Raw genomic sequence first — 17,643 nt, forward strand, 5'->3', positions numbered from 1 at the left:
GTTTTAGCATAACTGGACCACTAAAATCAACATTTTTCAGCATTCAACACTTCGTGTCAATTTACTGAGCAACTTGTCAAGAATTTAAAGATGATGCAGATAAATGATTTATGACATTTTCTATATAGATCCAGTTTATAATTTTTCTTATTTATTTATTTTTTATTTTTGAAATCTATTTGATTAGTTTTGATTAAAAAGTTTATTATATTTATACTATTTCAATAGAGTAATATAATTTATTAGTGTAACATTGAATTACAATAAAAATAGGACAGATAATTAACTCTAGTACTTAGTGCATTGATTTTTTTTTAGATTTTTCTGTTGAAGGTTTTATTTATTATATATTTTTAATTGGTAATAATAGAAGTTGTAGACCTATATTTTACTGTAACACAATTTTCTATACGGATATATCAAAATTAAAATATTTTTCTATTAAAACAAAGACATCTATGCTTGTTATTTTTCTTAGTGTTTCAGGTAGATGTCATTATTATTTTTGTAATGGACTTATATTAATTGTATAATTGAAAAAAAATCTAAAATGATTCTAATGTTGAGCTATATAACTACAAGATGCAACTTTTAAATGATGTCCCTTGAGCCCCAAAAATATAAGGCAAATGTGGATAAGAGTGAATAAGATTGCATAAGAGGCTCCATAAAGGGGGATTTGATCTAAGCTCGGGGAGTTCGATCTAAGGGCTTAGATCTAACCCCATAAGCTTAAATTGAACCCCCATGCATTTTTGAATCCTAACATGACTTCTAGAAAAAGTCAAGGTTGGTCTACTAGTGGGACACGTTATTGTGCATGTGTAAGGTCGAAAATTGCCCAATTTACAATCTTCACTTTATGTTTTAATTCATTTTGGTATCTATTCCCCAAATTTATTTTTAGATTCATTTTACTTGCTCTAGCCTCTCATGCTTACAAAAGAATAATGAAAATTGTCCCAACCTTAGGTACCTATTACTAGCCATCACCAAATACTTGAAAACTCTATGCAAAGACACTTGCACCTGTAGAGTTGGTGTTCACAATCAAATATCAAAAAGTGAAGTTTTATTGCACATTTGTGCCCTAAAACTTAATATGTTTTCAATTGCCATTTGTTCAAAAGCTTGATGCATCTTTATTAGCCTTGCTTTCCCTTCAATCACTCATAATGCATCTTTGAGAAAATTATTTAATTTCCTCCAACAATATACATGTGAATCACAAGATCTTCATTAGATCAATAAAGTGACAAGGTGGAGGTTGAATATTTAAAGTTGTTGAACCCCCTTTGAGCAATCAAACCATGGAGCATTTGTTATTGTCCTTTCACCCTTCGATTCCTTGCATATTCTATTCTTTTATTTCCCCATTATAGAGCCATTAAGATCCCATTTCACTCATTGTAAATTAACCCTTTATCTCCAAACTCCCTCCATTATTATTTTTACATCACATCCTCACACACCACTTCTTGTAGTTTTTCCCCAAGGTTTCACATTGTGACTACCATTTTTACATACACCACTATCAGTTACCACTAAGTCTATATAGGCTTTGAATCTATCCAATAGTGTTTTGTAGAGGTTGGAATACACATGATATAAGACTAACAAATGTAGTCTTCCATACAACACACCCTTTCTCCTTTGTCCTCCATACTCAATATCTAACTGTTGAGAGGCAACATCAATATTTCGCAAGTAGAAAAAAGATCAAAAATTGAAGGTAGGCACACTAAAAGGTCAACATGTCCTATTGCTTAGCAAGTTGTTGCACACCATAAAGCACAAACTTAGGCTTCATTTCTAAGTTATTTCTTGCTATTTTAGGTTAGTATTGTAATCTAAAAGCTAGTTCTTTATGGCTTTGTAATGGCATTGTAACTCGAGATATTTTTCAAACTTGTACAAGCTATTGTAAAAACGTTTTTTTATCAATAAAAAGATAATGTTTTAGCATTCATAAGAAGTTTTTTCATTGTGTGTTATCATATGATTGATGTATATTCTTGTGATTTGTATGAAGATCCTTGAAACTATGTCTCATTATCAACACCTTTAGACAAAAATTATGTGTTTTATGTAGGATATAGGGTATGGATGATATTAACAGTCAAAGTTGTGAAGAAATATTACATTTCCCTTCTTAGTAAATATCATGGACTCTCCTATGAAGTATTGATGCATGAGCATATGAAGCCTCTGAATTGTGCATAGACTAGTATTATCATTGGTTAGTGTAATGTGGGGAAAATTAGGAATTACGGTTTAAGATAATAATACCACTAAATATCCCAGTTAGTCCACATACATTGAAAGTGGATTGAAACCAATAGATCTAGGCTCAATTCTAATAAGAAAGGGCTCTGAGATTTCCGATTGGATTCAATTGAGGTGTTATGTTTGACTAATCCTCTTTCTAAGTTGAATGTTGGATGTTTGTAAATTAGGATAAAAATGAGGGATTATTGAAGTGATCTAACAAAAACAATAAGCTACATATGTCCTACAGAACCACCAACTTGGATTTGAACAAAATCAGATGTCTAAAACTTGTCCTCCGAAGTTTGGACTAATTTTTTGGGACCAGGTAGCACAGATTCGCCCTAGTCCTCAGAATTTTCCACCGATAAAGCTGACCTGTTCGTCATTGTTGAATCTGTTGGATTTTTTGAGTGCATTTTCGCACTTGTTTCCCACACACAGAAAGAAAGGGAAAGATGTTGGGAATAGGGGTTTGCCTTAGGTCCAACCCTAGTTTTGGAATTAACTAGGAATGAAATAATGCAAATAGTAATATAAATATTAAGGAGATATGCCTCAAATCTTCAATTGTTGATGATGATGCAATGGTCTTTTAATGCAATCACAAATGTTGAATGTAATGGCATGAAAAACACATGAACATGGAAAACCCTAATCACACACACATGATTGCATGAACATTGATGTAACTTTGCTCCACAATGGTTGATGATGAATATGCAACCCTAAAACTTTGAAGATTCTTGATAATGTGTGCTTCACAGATGCATGCATGTTATAGATAGATGATGGAGCCCTAAATGAACTGATATAATGTTTTTATATAAGGTTCCTTAGGTAATTTATCGATTAGGCCGACCTCCAACGGTCATGTGTAGACCCAGGGATCAAATTGTGGCAAGGAGATATAACACTTACCCCATTTCAAATTGGGGCCCCTTTGAGAGGGATCAGGGCATTTTGCGGAACCTTGGTTCAAACTAGGGTATTCCACACCCTAGTCCTTTTGCAAAGGGGACCAAAACAAGCAACTAGAGAGGAGGGCATCTCATAGTGGGACCCACCAAAGGGTGTACATGACATCAAAGTTGGATAATCAGACCTGAACAAACCTAGAGAGGGGATGAGAATAGGACACACTAAAGTGGGAGCACTAACATGAGGTGTAAAATGGACCAATGATAATTTACGATGCTATATTTAGCCCCCAATTTAATGGGAGTATGAGCCTATGCAAATACTCGCGATAAAGTAGAATGATGAGAGAGAGAGAGAGGAGTAATTAGGATCAGAATCATAAGGAGATAAGACATCACTAATTTCAAGGAATCAAGCCTCCAATATCAGGATCTTAACTCACACAATCTTAACAATCTTATACAAGAAACACAAAACAAGACAAAGACAAAAAGACAAAAGACACACGACACAAAAGTTAAAAACCAAAACAAGACGTCAAGTCAACTAGCTGAAGAGACCTCAATAATCAAAATGTATCGACCATTAAAATCATTCTTGAAATGCCATCACAAGGACCACAAGCGATCACATAAAAAGAGCAAGATCATGCATCAAACCATGAACCACAAATAACAAAGCTATGAGCTCGTGGGGAGAAGAAATGAGGAACATGCATATCACAGGCTAGCTGTGTTTTGCTAGGTGATCCATGAGAGGAAGAATAAGAGAGGACATGGATACTGTAGGCTAGTTGTGTTTTGCTAGGTGATCCATGTTGGGGAGGAGAGTCGGAATAGTTTAGCCATGTTTTGCTAGTTCCACTCATCCTGCATATGCAACTATGTGGTTTCAGGAGTTAAGCATCTTGTATAAGACTTTGTTTTGTCTGCCTTCAAGCATGCAACAACTTGTGTAAGACATGAAATTAAATTGCAAATGTGTGTGTCCGGTTTCAGGTATGAATCTAGTTTTGAGAATGAACACCCTGTGTAAGACAAATATATGCTTGGTTTCAAGAACATCTTATGTAAGACTTTGTTTTGTCTAGTTTTGAGAATGTGTAACTGCATATAAGACATATATAAACGTTACATTTGGTTTTGGGCATGAAGCATCTCGTGTAAGACTTTGTTTTGTTTGGTTTTGAGAATAAACATCCCATTTAAGATATGCAAAAATATAGTACAAGAGGGCAATATGACATGCCCCCCCTTTAAGATGTCAACATAGCCCTATGTCGATGTCTTGAGGATGCTGGAAACAAGGATACACACCTTCAACACCAAGGAGATATCCTTTTAGGCAACAATGTCCGTAAATCCAAGCTAAAGAGGCGTTACACTCACAAGCAAGGACAAGATAGTTGAAAAAGAGATATCTTGCAACAAGGGTAAAGGGAATCCTTGGAGGGGAAGAGATATTTGTTCAAAAGACATCTACCTCCAAGAGGAGTTCTTGAACAAAATATCATCATCAGGCAAAAGAGAGGAAGGAAAACAAGAATGCATACATTCCCCTTATTTCTGAGTGAAAGAGATTCTTGATAAAGGATGACACACTTTTGACCCAAAGTGGAGGATTTGTTTATAATAGACACAAATTGCAAAGTGTAGAAGAGGTTGTAGTCAAGGATAGACACATCTTGCATAAGAGAGAATCCTTGAGCAAACAAACAACTTCACACAAGGAATGACATCATATCGTAAGCAAACACCACTCAACAAAGGAAAAGTGGATCCTTAGATATGATGGGAAAAGATCAATGCCCCCCAAGCATAAGGACAATGAGAAAGATTACACAACCTCTAAGGAGAGATAAGAAAATGCACTACTTCTAGCAAAGAAAGGTCTTAAACAAGAAACACACATGTACTCGCGTGAAGGAATATATAATGCAAGAAAAGACATCATGATATGAAAAATGTCACTCTAAAGGAGAGGCAATCTTCAAAGAGAAAGAGAGAATTAGATTTTTATATTATTGTTCCCCCCCCAAGTGAGGAAACAAGGCAAAAATAAGTTGCTACCCCAAAATGTTTGTTATTGAAATAGCATCGCCATTCATGACAAAGAGCCCCCAATGAAGTTAACAACTAGTGTCATAGGGTGAGGAGAAACATGATAGGGTGAATGGAGTGCTAAGGCACTGCCTCTTAACCAAGAAAAAGTTCAAGATCGGTTTGTAAGAGCTATGCAAGCTCTATCATATTGGTCTTGAACAAATTTTTTAAAGGGTTTACAACTTTCAAGAGAATGAGAATAACTATGATAAAAAAGACAATGTTAATTACCTTCCTTATGCTTATAATTGTGATTGAGTCTAATGAAAGGAAAAACAACATTCTTATCATACTTCAATCTCCAAAAGGTTATAGTAGCTAATTTCTCTTGATCATCAATAGGAGTAGGTCTTGTCTCTTGAGATGTAGGACAAGGGTTGCTATAAGCAGGAGGATTGTCTTCTTTGATTTTTGAGTCCTTGTATTCCTTCTTGAGAATTAAGACTACCATTGGCATGATAGTCATGATGATTTGAGGAAGAAGGATTATTTGAAGAAGCACTGTTAGATGGACGATAAGTTCTATGTCTTGCAAGATACTCCTTAAAGTTTTGAATTTTAAAAAGTTCATTCATGGGTGAATGATGAGGATGTCCTAGACCTTCAATACTAGCTTGGGAAGGAGGGTTTATAGGGACTTTGATTCCTTGTTCATATTTTCCAAGTCCTTGTCCTCTATAACCTTCTTTTGAGGTAATGTTATAACCACTCATATAAGAGCTTTTTAATTGTGCAAAGGAAGGCACATTAGCATAAATTTCTTTAAATTTGTACTGTAAGGGCACATGGAAGGACCAAAGGGTGAATTAGATGAAGAAGAAATATCCTTTGTTGGGAATTTCTCCTTTCTATCATCATCATTCATATCCTCATTGATAAGTTGAGGGGGAATATCCTTATCATTGAAGGCTTCATCTTTGCTTAATGTTATATGAGGAGATAGGTCATGAATAAAATGCATGGCATCATCTTCCCTACAAATGTTTTGATGACTAAGATAAGCTCTAGGAGAATAAGGAGGATCTAAAGGGATTTGATAAAGCAATATTTTGATCTTGCCCCCCTTGTGCTAGGGTATGCCTATTAGAAGAGGGTGATGTCATGTTGCTCTTCAATGCTTGCTCTCCATTAGAGAGATCATTGATGGTGTTGGGTCTCAAATCAACAGATTGGATAGGTTCCAAGGAAATGCCAACTCCTATGATCAAACCCTCCAATTGACTTGGCCAACTTATAGAGCAAACCTGTTAAGATGTTAACTCTCTCACTTCAGGCTCTGCAGGACCTAGGCGGGTATACCTATTCACCGGCTGTTTCTAATAACCAGTGCTTTTTATAGCAGATTTATTGTCTTAATCTGATATCTCCTAGTCTTCAGAATGGCATAGGTTCCTAGAATGGAGATATAGCAGATGAGTTCAAGATTGTTGTTGTAGAAGCTATTCGATCTATGTTTCCTAATTACTTCTGTTGCTTTAAAATAACATATGATGAATATAGTGATAAGTGTAATCTGAAATTAACCAGTGCCTTCTTTGATGTTTGGGCTACAGAGTCATTATACTTTCTTTAGGACTTATCATGCGAGCCTGTGAGACAGTTTTTTAATCCACCCCTTTATCGACCTGTCAGTTATTATTTCTTTTGAGATCAATTGAATTCTTATATCATACGTTGATTGAATGAATTTAACCCTACCTTTAAGGGACCAATCAATGAAGTACTGCGAGGAACAATTACAATTCACAAGCAAAACTTTTGTTTCAACCTTATAACATGAAGCACAAATTTGATTTCAAGAATATGAATAACCTTATCACTTTAGATAATATCATAGACGATTGCCAGAACAAAGTGAAACAATCCACAACACATACGCAAAGAAAAACAATAGTTGATAGCATGTATTCCATCGAAGTTTGTAAAACTTACAGACTATCATACATTGCCATCTTCTTCTTATGTATTTCGTTCCCCATATTACAAAAACCATTCTCATATATATATGAGAACGAAAGTTATTCATGAAAAGACATGTCTTTTCAAAATGCTAATCGTTAGTTTGAATGTTCTTAACAAATTTAAGCAAAAAGAGATTAAGAATTCCTAAATGATGAATATAATCATCATCTTTGAAGGTTTTGATTTTAGCACTCTGTTTCTTCAATTCTTCTCCTTGTGACAGGTATTCGAATATCATCTAGTTGACGGTAGGGGCCATGTCTTTGCTTCGATCCATTTTTGATAAAGCCCAATCCTTGACGCTGACAAGCTCATTCCGCAAATCCTCCAGAGATATTACATCTCCTTCTTTATAGACCGAGGGCATTCCAATAGGTCTCCCATCATCCAATTCCTTAAGATCTCTTCTCAGCGCATCTTCGAGTTTAACATGATTTTCCATGTACGCAGTCCCTTCAGCCTTCTCCTCTGGCGTCATCGTATCAACATTGTTTAGTACTCCGTGCAATCGTGCTTTTAATCTCTCATGCTCTCTTAATGCCTTTATAGTTCCAGTGTACACCTTCCAATATTGTTCAACATGTGAAAGCATGGTGTTGAATCGGTGTCCGATGATATCATTAACCATTTTATCCATCTTTTGCTAGATACTATTTGCCTGTTTGGTAGCCTTATTTGCTTGATACTTCCAGTACAAAGCATCAGAAACATCATCCAAGCTACGTCCTGTGGGATATGAGGTATATTCATTTATGGGAGTCCCCGTCTCAAGTTGCAATATTTTTACTTGCAACTTTTGATTCTCCTCTTTAGATTTTTCATACAACCCCTTATAAGTGATGTTTTCCCTGACCAAAAATTTTGTTTGGTCCAAATTTAATCTGGCAACATCCAAGTTTAATTTAGCAGTGACCCTAGGGTCAGTCTTTCCAACCTGACGAACCATGAGGTGTCCAAAGGTTTCTTCGATATCCACAATAATAGGCCTTTTTCCCTTTGGATATAACGCCCACTGTAGGAGAGCCTTTTTATCAGGATCATATCCGGAGCCTAGGAATAATTTGTCTATCTCCTGAGGCAACACCTGTTGATTCAAGTCTTGCTTCTTCAAGAATCCGTCAAACAGAAGTGCTGAATTTATGTCCCAACCAGAAAAGATGATAATACCAGCCTCTTTTAATAATCTTCTCCCTTTCTCAAGGGTCATATCTTTCATGAGGGTATCAATTTCTTCCTCTAGTCTTTTCATCTGTTCCTCTTCTGGTCTTCCAGCCATGCTTCGTTTCACATGTGCCCCTTTATACTGGTACAAGAATGAAAGGAATTCCCTCAAAGAGGCGAATCCATCGTCAGCAACAAAATCTTCATGCTCTGTCATCCTTATATCAACAACATCTTTAATGTTAATGTCACCAGTGTCCATATTCACCTCTGTTTCAAAACCAGGAGGATAATCTTCTCTAGGAGAATCAGCAGGGATACTACTAGCAGTTGATTTTGGTGACATGTGAGCCAATGGTTGACTATCCTTTTCAGTGTTGATAAAATGAAGGAATTGTGGGGGCACTCTATGCATGATTTCTACTTCATGTTGGAGTAGCCTTTTGGCTATTTCCAGAGGATCTTGGAGGTTTCCAAGTAAATCTCCATCCACCATCCCCCTTGCCCTTTTCCATTTGAAAGCCTCCCAAGTCATTTCACTCCTTTCTCTCAAAACCCTGGCTTCCTCTCTTTCAAGGTTCTTGATCAAGTCATCTGGCATTTTAGCCACATGTATTCCAGCCTTTAGTTTTTGTGACGCCCTGGCAGCTCTTATATATCCCTCAGGATCAAAGTTCTCTCTAGGTTCACCCAGAGTCATGCCATAGTAGTTTAATTTATTTTGAAGTAGATGATAACTTTTTGAACTTTTAACAATAAAATCAGAAAAAACCAATAAACCTAGAACGATGGACTGTTTACCGAAATCCGTAAGATGTTTGGCACTTACAGTAGATAGTTGTCTCACAATCTCCAGGCTAGCCACCCTGTTTGGTACTGTAATTGGAAGCACGTGTGGCCTTCCTTCATACCCAAATACCCTGATTTCTGTATGATTATTGTGGCAATACCAATCACCCCAATTGTGATCAATCTATGACTCCGGAGAGAAGTCTTTTGGCCTGAGAAATCTCTTAATTTCAGGGGATAGAGTATAATCTCTATGTTGCCCAAAGGCCGCACTAAGGGGTTTCACAAAATATTCCAGAAAGTGCCAGTACTGGTTGTTCATGAATCTCTGATCCCATGCGGAAACCCACAACTGAACTGGTTTTTTCAAACCATTCTTATCATAAGCTCTGATGCAGAAATCATCTGACCAGAAATTGATTTCTTGTCCACAATAAAGAATAATATGCATCAATAAAGAGTACAATGAAAAATGGATATTCACAAGGTCCCCTTTTAACTTCTCCAACCCATGATTTAGGGCATCTGCAACATAAGTGGCATAATCAAATGACCTAGGGTCTTTTGATTGTAAATCAACACACAGAACCATAACCCCAATATCCATGAGAGGATGAGCTTCTAAACCTAATACTTGAGCTGCAGCATAATATGTATACTTAAAATATGGATGGAAATGGTTGACATCAAATGGCACCTTGTCATCTTTGCTGAACGGAACAAAGGACCCACCCACTTTCGGCCGGTGAATAGGTAATCTCCATGTCCTGTAGATGTTTTCTAAGCTAAAGAATTCCTGCGACAGTTTCTGCATATCGATTTTCTCCTCTACTTCCCAGTCTAGATCAAACACCATATCAATAGTCTGTTTGTTAATCACCACCAAGGGATTTCCTCGGTAGTCGCATATGGTTTTGGTTCTCGGATTATAGCAATCTACCAGGGCTTTCATTAGTTCAACATCCACAAACACATTTGGGACTACCAATTTCCCTAAGTTTTTCTTCCATAAATTACTTATGGGCTCAGGAGCATCCCTTCTTTTGTAACTAAATAGGAACAATTCATGTCCCCTGATTTCGGTCCATATGTCTCCCAGATTTTCAAATCTATCCTCCAATCCTTCTTCTTCACTCTTGATCTTCTTAGACCTCACGCTGGATGCCGGGCACTGGTCTAGCAAATCCTGAGTCAAAGCTCTACCTTCCTTTTTCTGTCTTTTGGGTTTCTCCTCAGGATTCAATTCTTTCCCTTTTCTACTCTTTTTAGAAGAAGAAGAAGATTCCATAGCTTCAGTAAATACGAGAAATCACACTTACTTGGAGAAATGTCTAGCTCTTCAGATTGTCGTTCACGAACCTCAGCAAATTCCTCGCAATTGTCAATCTTTTGGCATCAATCTGGTTCTTATGAAGATTTGATCAGTTTGGCTGTAATTGCATGGGCAACTTGTGCACAGTTAATGTCTCTGCGTCTACAACGGCTATTCAAATGTTTAAACTTAATTGCAGATGTGACATTCTTCACTTGGGCCTTTAACTCTTTCGCGGGAAGTACAGTTCGACCAAAATGATCGTAAGTCAAGTTTTCGATGAAACCCTCGTCTTCGGCCGAATGTTTTGATCTTTCATCGAAAGCTCACTTTCCTCGATATCACTTTTTCGGTGAATAGCCCATGTCGAAAAACCATTTTCAAGACTCATCGAAATCATCTTTTCCTCGATGAACTTTCTTTCGATAAGTTATTCGCAAGTTTCATTGAAATCATATTTCGATGAGTTCTGTTCTTCGGTGAAAGTTCATGCAAGCTCATCGAAAGTCTTTTTCCTTCGATATCCCCTTTATCGATAAAACACCTCTGTTCTTGTTCGATATAATGTTATCGATGAGATTTGCATTTCGATGAATGCTTTATGAATTTCTTCGGCAGTTGTATTTCTTCGAAATCACTTTTTACTTTTTGCTTTTCATTTTTCGATGAAACTGGAGTATCGATGAGCGGCTTCCTTTATTTATCGACAGTGATATTCTGCCGAAAACACTTCTGCGTAGTGCTTTACACGTCATGCTCTATTTCGATGAAAGTATCCTCTAGGTGAAATTCCTTTTGAGATGCTCGATACAATATCTTGGCCGATAACCTTTTAGTTTTCAAGCCTATGGGAAGATTTTATTTTTTTTTAATTTCAAACATAGTGTTCAACAGATGGGAGTATTGAATTTTTCCTCATTCACATTAGAGGTCATAGTAGAAGTACAAGTGTTAGCTTTGTTAATGTATCTTTAGGGTTATCATTGCCTACAAAAAATCTTTATGTGATCTACACATGTAATGCATGTACTTAGAAATATCATCATAAAACAACATATAACATGGATAAAATATTTGAGATATGATTTGCAATTAGGAAACATTTTAGAACCCCCAAAATACAATATGCAAGAGTATCATGAATGGAAAGTGTATGCGGGAAAATGTGGTGACCAAAACTAATAAATCGAATCTAAAAGACCCACACACCAATGAGACTCTTGATGCAAGTATATGAACTAATGCTATTTGTTATTGAAATAGCATCGCCATTCATGACAAAGAGCCCCCAATGAAGTTAACAACTAGTGTCATAGGGTGAGGAGAAACATGATAGGGTGAATGGAGTGCTAAGGCACTGCCTCTTAACCAAGAAAAAGTGCAAGATCGGTTTGTAAGAGCTATGCAAGCTCTATCATATTGGTCTTGAACAAATGTTTTAAAGGGTTTACAACTTTCAAGAGAATGAGAATAACTATGATAAAAAAAGACAATGTTAATTACCTTTCTTATGCTTATAATTGTGATTGAGTCTAATGAAAGGAAAAACAACATTCTTATCATACTTCAATCTCCAAAAGATTCTAGTAGCTAATTTCTCTTGATCATCAATAGGAGTAGGTCTTGTCTCTTGAGATGTAGGACATGGGTCGCTATAAGGAGGAGGATTGTCTTCTTTGATTTTTGAGTCCTTGTATTCCTTCTTGAGAATTAAGACTACCATTGGCATGATAGTCATGATGATTTGAGGAAGAAGGATTATTTAAAGAAGCACCGTTAGATGGACAATAAGTTCTATGTCTTGCAAGATACTCCTTAAAGTTTTGAATTTTAAAAAGTTCATTCATGGGTGAATGATGAGGATGTCCTAGACCTTCGGTACTAGCTTGGGAAGGAGAGTTTATAGGGACTTTGATTCCTTGTTCATATTTTCCAAGTCCTTGTCCTCTATAACCTTGTTTTGAGATAATGTTATAACCACTCATATAAGAGATTTTTAATTGTGCAAAGGAAGGCCCATTAGCATAAATTTCTTTAAATGTGTACTGTAAGGGCACATGGAAGGACCAAAGGGAGAATTAGATGAAGAAGAAATATCCTTTGTAGGGAATTTCTCCTTTCTATCATCATCATTCATATCCTCTTTGATAAGTTGAGGGTGAATATCCTTATCATCAAAGGCTTCATCGTTGCTTAATTATGAGGAGTTAGGTCATGAATAAAAATGCATGGCATCATCTTCCCTACAAATGTTTTTATGACTAAGATAAGCTCTAGGAGAATTAGGAGGATCTAAAGGGATTTGATAAAGCAATATTTTGATCTTGCCCCCCTTGTGCTAGGGTATGCCTATTAGAAGAGGGTGGTGTCATGTTGCTCTTCAATGCTTGCTCTCCATTAGAGAGATCATTGATGGGAGTATTGACTTTTTTCTCATTCACATTAGATATCATAGTAGAATTACAAGTGTTAGCTTTGTTAATGTATCTTTAGGGTTATCATTGCCTACAAAAAACCTTTATGTGATCTACACATGTAATGCATGTACTTAGAAATATCATCATAAAACAACATATAACATGGATAAAATCTTTGAGATATGGTTTGCAATTAGGAAACATTTTAGAAACCCCAAAAATGCAATATGTAAGAGTATCATGAATGGAAAGTGTATGCGAGAAAATGCGGTGACCAAAACGAATAAATCGAATCTAAAAGATCCACACACCAATGAGACTCTTGATGCAGGTATATGAACTAATTCAATTAGTTCAACTTCTCAAGGGGTGTCCCATTGTTCTCTATCTCACAGGATCCCTAAAGTCAATGTTTTGCTCTCAGATCATTGAGCAAATGACTTAGGAATGACAACTCCAAGAACGAGTGATATTTGATTTATATGCATGAATGCATTCTAAGATATATATATATATATATATATATATATATATATATATATATATATATATATATATATATGATGTTAAAACTATGATGATTAAGCTAGTATGAAGATGATGATATGATAAAAGATTAGCAAATTATCCTAGCATGATATACTATCCTAGCATGAATATCTTATGATATGAAAAATATTCTTGAATGCTATGATGATATTCTAACAAAGAGAGGCTAAAATGCTTAATAAATTAGACTATAATGTAGATGCATGAAACTTGGATTCTTTTAAAATGAGGATTGAGAGCTCTATTTATAGGGAAAATAGGGAAATTGATGGTCAAGATTGAATAATCTCAACAAGGGTCAGGATTGGAAGTTAATCAATCCATGTTTACAATTCTCACCAATGAAATGATGACAATTGTCAACAAAGGGTTGCTTGAGAGGAGATGCAAGAAGCATTAAATGTCTGAGAAGACGTGAAGGTTACCCTAGGAGGTAAGGGTTAATTAAGGTTAGGTTAGGGTTATCCAATGGATAAAGCTTTTACCCAAGGGGTAAACTCTTGTGCAAGGGTTAATAGGATAACCAAAGTTAAAGCCATGAATGCTTGATGAGACCCTTGGGTTAGCTGAGGGTTAAGTTAAAGAGAAAGTCTCTAACCATGCAAGAAGATTGAGTTAACCATTAATGGTTAGGAAAACTTTGGGGACAAATTTTTAAGAGTCCTTCCAAATTTGGGGGAACTCAACAAGTTATCTTGTTGAAGAAACAAAGTCTTTAATGCATTTAGAAGACTTTCTTCCAAATTTGAGAAGTGACCTCCTCAAACTTAGGGAAATGATAGAATAAGAGGGATTAAGGATAATTGATTAAGTTTAGATGGGTTCTAGAAGAATGCTTAGGAGGCAAGTGGGAGATGTAGGAAAATGCAAGTGGATGGAGGAGAAGGATTTTAATTAAAATAAAATTACTTTATTTCAACCAAAATAGATGTAACTTGCATAAATACAAGTGGGGGATTTTAATAAATAAATTATATTTATTTATTTGCAAGGATCAATTTAATTAAATGTAAATTTAATTAAAAAGGGAGAAAAGGGAATTAATTAAATAAAATGATTTATTTAATTAAAGGCTAGAAAAGGTTTAGGTGAATTTAATTAAATAAATTGAGTAATTCATTTAATCAAATAGATGAATGTGAAGAAATTAATTAAATAAAATTTAATTAATAGGATGAATGGGGTTAAAATAAATATTAAATATCTATTTATGAAAGTGGTCAGATTTATACGTCTACATTTTGCCCCTCTTTTAAGTGACGTGTGTGCACATGTTGATTCAAAGAAAATTTGTTGGATATGCTGCCAAAGTTTGATCGATATGATGTTGTGTGTCAAAATGTCGATATGATGCCCCAAATGTAGATTTGATGAATGATATTAATGATGCCCCCTCGGGAGATGAACCAAGGATTTAGTGAAAAATTATTAGGTTGATGAGCGTTTTTGAATTAATTGCAATATGAGAATATTGATTGCGTTGAATGCACATTATTGATTCATCTCCCAAAAATGATGTTGATAAGGTTAAAAATGAAAAAGTAGGAGTAAAATACGTGCCCCACTTATTAAACTTTTTTATTTTACCCTATTAAAAGGTAAAAAGTGACTTTGAAAAATCAATTGCACACTTGTCTCTTTGTGATTGTGACATTTGGAGCTCTGACGATGATGTCGATTCCATACTCCTCGCACCAATTTGAGTGCATTAGGCGACACCAGAGACCCACCGCCTATGGCCCACCAATAAGTGGCCAAAATCCATCCTTGTTTTTGATTAATTTTATTTATTTTGGTCACGTTTTTCAATTTTGGGTCAAATTTTGCCGGTTTAGCGCATCGAGTAGGTTGTCTAGCACATACGATAGGAAGGTTAGCGCATAGAAAACCCTAGGTAGGTTTAGCATCTGAGGGCTAAATGGTAGCGCGGTCAGGGGGTAGGTTAGCGCGTAGGATAACTTAGCGCATTGGGTAAACAGGGTAGCACAAATGGTGTGTCAATTAGCATGTAGGATAGGTTTAGCGCATTGAGTGTGTTTTTTAGCGCATTGATGGAAAAGGTTAGCGCATAGGTGGTAGCTTAACACTTTGGGGCCCTGATTTAGCGTGTGGGGTCCAAAGTTGGAAAAAAAAAGTGTTGTGAAGAATGTGTCATGAGTCAAACAAATTAGATAGATTGTGTAGATGTCGATATGGATCCGTCAATTACTCTAATATGGTTCATGATCCAATGTGATTCATGTTTTGTGATGATGTTTGATTCTGATATGTTGTTGTATTAAGCTATGAGTCTGTGTTCGATGTGGATCTTGTTACTTTCGATATGAATTGCTTTCGATATGAGTTGCTGAGTTGATTTGAGTCTTGATTTTGGTCTGATTCTGATTTCGATATGGGTCTTGGAGTCTGATTTCGATATGGGTCTTTGATTTTCGATATGAGTCCTGATTTTGATATGGATCTTTGATTTTCGATATGGGTCCTTGATTTTGATTTCTATATGAGTCCTTGATTTCGGTATGGATATTTGATTTTCGATATGGGTCCTTGATTTCCGATATGGGTTTTGATTTCCGATATGTGTCCTTGATTTCCGATATGGGTCTTTGATTTTCGATATGAGTTCTTGATTTTCGATATGGGTTCTGATTGATTTTCGATATGGGTTTTGATTTTTTATATGAGTCTTGATTTCGATATGGATCTTTGATTTTTGATATGGGTTTTGATTTTCGATATGGGTCTTGATTTCTGATATGGGTTCTGATTGATTCACTAATTGATGTGAATTTGTTTCTGATGTGTTCTTGATATGCTTTGTTGTTTCAAGTTGATTTTCTTTGATTGTTGATAGATTGGATGGAATTGAGAACTGGTGATGGATACTTGTTGATTTGCAGGCAAAGCTTGGCGTGCTCCAGTCTCGAGAGCGATTTTCAAGGCCATGGACACTTATCCCATGTTTGTCACAGGCTGACAAAGATGTGATTGAGAGATGTGGGTTATCGTCTTTGTTAGACATGCTCCGGTATATCATTAACCAGGGGTTACTAACAACGTTGGCCGAGAGGTGACACAGTGATACGAACACCTTTCACTTGGCGACTGGTAAGATGACAGTCACACCAGAGGATTGTAATCGGATTCTACGGATTCCTGTGGTTGGGGCTTTGTTACCTTACGAGAAAACCGAGGAGGGTGGCACAGAGGCTCTCCACCACATCTTTCAGGATGATGAGATTAGTGGCTACCAAATCCCATGGCAGGAGTTTTGGGATTTGGGTTACGCTCCACTGCCTTTAGTATTAGTAGGTTTCATTGGTGGGTTTTTGTGTCCCGACCGTAGGTCAAAGGGACTAGCCATTGGATGGGGATTGGTGTTGGAGGACATGGTGACACAGGGGCGTAGGTTTGCATGGGGGTCCTGTATGTTGGCCCATCTATACAGAGAGCTTCACCAGGTAGTATATCTGGGATATACTAGTTTATCAGTCAGGGTGACATTGTTACAGGTGTGGGCCTGGGAGCATATACCAGTGTCGAGATCTCTTGCAGACAGGGATAGGCCAGTTGGTCGGGCCTATGTTTATGGGTATACAGGTATAGTTGTCCAACGGAAGCTAGGTAAACTAGAGCATTGGTGGAGGGCGTTGGATGATATTGATATGGTCATCTGGAGACCGTATATGGATTGTGAGGTATGGGCAGAGGACGCGCTAGAGATGCCCTATATATATATAGGTACCTGATTGGGCAGACACCCTTTATTATTCAATGATTCTTGCACAGTTGCGTTCATCGACAATATGGTAGACAACAGGGGATACCACAGGGAGCCCATTTATATGCTTGTCGGCGACAAGATGTGCCTGAATGGGGACCGACCCTAGATAGCGGAGTAGCTGTAGAGGAGTACATGTCCCTGGCGAGACAGATCTGGTATTATGGGGCCGGGGTCGTGGATGTTTGGATAACAGAGGAGTTCTCCAGCTACTTCGTGGCACATGCAATGGCACACATGTCTGATCCGACAAAGTTGTTGCCAGCTTTTGACGATGATGAGGAGTAGCCACAGAGGCGAGTGGGAGCCAGACGGAGAGAGGACGATGAGGGAGATGAGGTAGGAGAGGGAGGTGGAGGCGGGGGTGGTGGAGATGGAGGT

Source organism: Cryptomeria japonica, chromosome 4 (assembly GCF_030272615.1).
Source record: "Cryptomeria japonica chromosome 4, Sugi_1.0, whole genome shotgun sequence".
Classification (NCBI taxonomy): domain Eukaryota; kingdom Viridiplantae; phylum Streptophyta; class Pinopsida; order Cupressales; family Cupressaceae; genus Cryptomeria; species Cryptomeria japonica.